Source organism: Cynara cardunculus, unplaced genomic scaffold, assembly GCF_001531365.2.
Source record: "Cynara cardunculus var. scolymus isolate 2C unplaced genomic scaffold, CcrdV1 Un_Scaffold_2748, whole genome shotgun sequence".
Lineage (NCBI taxonomy): Eukaryota > Viridiplantae > Streptophyta > Magnoliopsida > Asterales > Asteraceae > Cynara > Cynara cardunculus.
Window position 1 is genome coordinate 24822 of NW_020201209.1, and position 4823 is coordinate 29644.

At 41.5% G+C, this 4823-nt stretch overlaps 1 protein-coding gene across 2 annotated transcripts in view; it reads right to left on the minus strand.

Annotated features, from left to right (window-relative positions):
- The window catches only part of LOC112503249 (tRNA pseudouridine synthase A), a 17943-nt gene that overhangs the window by 2603 nt on the left and 10517 nt on the right, over positions 1-4823 (minus strand). The gene's annotated exons all lie outside the window — the stretch shown is intronic.

Genomic DNA, 4823 nt, shown 5'->3' on the forward strand with positions numbered 1-4823 from the left:
AAACAACACACAATTAGTCCCTTCTCCTGTATGTGAACCGTAAAGGAGGTTTATCAATACTCCCCCCCAAAAATTTCACCTTAGGAACTGATGTAGTAACAGCTCCAAAATTTCCTAAGACGCTTCAAACTCCGACATTCCTTCCCATTTCACCAATACTTCAAGCTTCCCCACATCACCATTCGTCAATGGTCTCAAACTACCCCTCTTCCTATATTTATTATAACGAGACTAAACAACACACAGTTAGTCCCTTCTCCTGTATGTGAACCGTAAAGGAGGTTTATCAATACTCCCCCCCAAAAATTTCACCTTAGGGAACTGATGTAGTAACGGCTCCAAAATTTCCCAAGACGCTTCAAACTCCGACATTCCTTCCTATTTCACCAATACTTCAAACTGCCCCACATCACCATTCGTCAATGGTCTCATATCCAAGATATCCTCAGGCACAGCTTGCAACACCAAATCTTCCGAAATCTGAGTAGGAAAATCTTGAGACGAATTGCAATTTCCCACAGCTTTCAGTAAAAGAGAAACATGGAAAACCGGATGGATTTTTGCTTTACTCGGTAAATCCAATCGGTATGCCACCTTCCCAATCTGTTCCAGCACTCTATAGGGGCCATAAAATTGAGCTAACAGCTTAGGACTATTTCCCATAACCAGCGATTTCTGTCGATACGGTCTTAATTTCAAAAAGACCCAATCCCCTACCAAGAATATTACCTCCTTACGTTTCAAATCAGCCTGTTGTTTCATACGAAATTGCGCTTTAAGCAGATGCAATTTCACCTCATCCAGAATTTCATCTCTATCGATCAGCTCCTGATCCACCGACTGCAGCTTCGATGAAGCCGTTTTATAACGGAGCAAAGGGGGAGGATCTCTTCCGTACAGCACCTTAAACGGAGACTCCTTAAGAGTTGTATTGTAGGCTGTGTTATACGATAGTTCAGCCCATGAAAGCCATTTGCACCATTGTTTAGGCGTAGTCGACACCCAACCCCTCAAATATTGCTCCAAACAGCGATTTACTACCTCCGTTTGTCCATCTGACTGCGGATGATACGTTGAACTGTACTTCAACTTTGTTCCTTGTAATTGGAACAGCTCTCTCCAGAAATTGCTAAGAAACACCTTATTCCGATCGGAAACCACCGATTGAGGAATGCCATGCAACTTTATGATCTCTTTAGCGAATGCTTCAGCCACCAATTGTGCATTGAGAGGGTGTTTCAAACCAACAAAATGGGCATACTTACCAAGTCTGTCCACAACTACCATAATCACGCTCATTCCGTTCGACCGAGGCAGACCTTCGATGAAGTCCATTGAAATCTTGTCCCATACCTTTTCAGGCAGTGATAAAGGTTGCAACAAACCAGCTGGGCTGCCACTAAGACTTTTATTCCTTTGACAAACATCACATTTTTTAACCATATCAATTATATCATTTTTCATCCCAATCCAAAAAATTTCGGATGAAATACATTGATATGTTCGATCCTCTCTCGTATGTCCACGAGAACCGTGAAATTCGTCAAATATCAACGGGATAATTTTAGAAAAACGAGGAATAACCAAACGTCCTTTATACAATAACAGCTCCTGCTGAATCTCAAACCCCATATGCTCAGTTTTCCTGATACTAGTTCCTCCTTTATGTGGTTCAAGAAACTATCATCAGCAATCTCCTTTTTAAGATCGTCCCAATTTCTCCATTGAGGACTCCCCATATTCGCCAATTCCACTTATTCAATCTTGCGAGACAGCGCGTCTGCAGCTTGATTGGAACTACCCGGTTTATAGACGATGGAGAAATCATAGCCCAGTAGCTTGCTGACCCATTTCTGGTATTATGGTTCCACAACTCGTTGCTCCAGCAGAAAACGAAGGTTCTGCTGATCCGTACGCACTACAATTTTTTTTCCCAACAAATACGGTCTCCATTTCTTTATTGCCAACACAATGGCCATAAATTCTTTTTCATAAACGGATTTCTGCTTCGCTCTCAGCCCCAAAGCTTGGCTAAAATATGCAATCGGCTGCTCATCTTGCATAAGAACTGCTCCCACACCGTAACCCGAAGCATCCGTCTCGACCACGAAATCCTTAGAAAAATCAGAAAGTCTTAACACCGGGGTTGACGATAGCATTTTCTTCAATTCAACGAATGCTAACTGAGCTTCCTTCGTCCACTGAAATTGGTTCTTTTAAAGGTCGGTGAGTGGTTTGGCTAACATACCATAGCCCTTTATAAACTTTTTGTAGTAACCGACAGCCTTAAGAATCCTCTCAATTCTGTTATCGTCTTAGGCTCTTCCCACTCTAACACTGCTGTGATTTTAGACGGATCAACTTCTACGCCTTTTTCTGAAATTACATGACCCAAATATCCCAGCCGATCATGACCAAACTTGCATTTCTTCTTATTTGCGAACAGTTGATGTTGTAAAAGAACCTCCAGCACCTTCCTTAAGTGTACTTGATGTTCTTCAAGAGTTTTTCTATAGACTAAAATATCATCAAAGAAAACCAAAACGAACTTCCGCAAATATTTCTTAAAAATCTCATTCATCAACCCTTGAAATGTCGCTGGAGCATTAACCAATCCAAAGGGCATTACCAAGAATTTGTAATGCCCTTGATGAGTTCGGAAAGCCGTTTTGTAAATGTCTCCTTCCTTCATTCGAATCTGATGGTAACCCGATCTTAAATCAAGTTTGGAAAACACCGCTGCTCCGTACAACTCATCTAACAACTCTTCAATCACCGGAATCGGGAACTTGTCAACAATTGTCACCTTATTTAATGCTCGATAATCAATACAAAATCGCCAACTTCCGTCTTTTTTTGTAACCAATAACACCGGACTGGAAAATGGACTCATACTCAGCTGAATTACTCCTGCCTCGAGCATCTCCTTTACCAATTTTTCAATCTCATCTTTTTTGTAGTGTGGATAACAGTATGGTCGAACATTGATTGTTCTTGTCCCTTCTTTTAAAACAATATTGTGCTCTCTTCCCCTTTCCGGTGGCAGGCCTTGTGGCATATTGAAAACTGAGTCAAATACCCTTATCAATGGATCCAAAATAACATTGGATTCTGCTATCTCTCCCGATAACGCTGAACAACTGCCCAATTCAACCAGCGCACCCTGTCCTTCGTGGTTGATTACTTTTCCAATAGCTTTCAACGATATCATCGATCGCCCCAATGACGGATCTCCCCTTAATGTGACAGATTTGCCTCCGCAAGTGAACTTCATTACTTGCAATTTCCAGTTAATATAGGTTGCTCCTAACGTTTCCAACCATTGCATCCCCAAAATCACGTCACTATTACCCAATCCCAACGGAAGAAAATCTTCCCCGATTTCAATTTCTGGTAAAAACAGAGTTATACCTCTGCAAATCCCATCTCCTTTCTCTATATTTTCAGATTCTAGAGTAATAGTGTATTCACCAGTGATTTCCACTTTTAAATTCTGTCGTTTAACTAAATCATTCGATATAAAATTGTGTGTTGCACCGCTGTCAACTAACGCTACTACTTTCTGCTCACCAATCCTTCCCTCCATCTTCATGGTTTTAGGATTAGTTAAACCAACGACAGAATTAAAATGTACCTCCACCTTGTTGCTCACTTCAGTTGCATTCAAAACTTTTCCTCTATCTCTGGTTCTGTATCAGCTCGCAAATCCTCCTGAACTAACAAAACATTCATCTCCTTTTTACACTTGTGGCCGGGAGCGTACTTTTCATCACAGCGGTAACACAAACCCAATGCTTTCCGCTGCTGCACTTCCTGATCGGATAGACGGCGGAATTCAGATCCCGATTTAATCGTTGAAATCGGTGAATTAACGGAGCTCACTGTGCTATTTGAAGAAATATACGAAAAATTACCATTTGAATCAGAGCCAGGATGAACTAACGAACTTGCTCTCTTGCTAGTAACAGTGGTTTTATCTCTCGCTAACACCTTATTTTTTCAAATCAATTTTCATGGCCACCTCCATTGCTTCGCTCAATGTCAATGGATTCATCAACCTCAATTCTGCTTTAATAGACTCCTACAATCCATTAATGAACTGGCTTAAGAAAATCTGCTCTAGAATTCCATCTAGCGGTGCCGCAAACTCCACAAAACGCCTTCTACATTCATCAATCGATCCATCTTGCCTTACCGCTAGGAATTGCTCACATAACGATCCTGCTGCCAGAGATCTGAACTGCCTCAACAATAATTGCTTCAAATCCTCCCATCCGGTAATTGGATGACGCTTATGCTCCCATTGAAACCACTTCAGTGCATCGCCTTCAAATGAAATGAACGACACATCGATCTTTTCCTCCTAACTCAATTGATTCAACGTGAAATATCGTTCCGCTCTTAAAATCCATCCGTATGGATCCTTGCCATCGAAGATCGGAATCTCCAATTTACGCCCCTTAACTGCTAAAAATCGATTCTGATTGTTACGATTTTTGTCTCGTCGACCACATCCCGCTGCGTCTTCCTCATCAGACGAATTCGTAGCGTTCGATTTATTGACAAAATCGTTCCTCAATTCTTCAATTTGTTGCACAATATGCTCCAAGTTCCTTCCAATTGAACCAACGCTACTCTCTAGATCTTCAATTCGATTGTTTGCGTTTCGCGTAGTAACATTCGTCATGCTAGACCGAAACGAGCTCTGATACCAATTTGATATACACTGGAACAAACTGGTCGGCTGATTGTATTGCAACGAACTAATCAAAGGATTTCCAGACTTTCGAGAGGTCTGGAGTCTCTCCCACAGAGCTTACGCT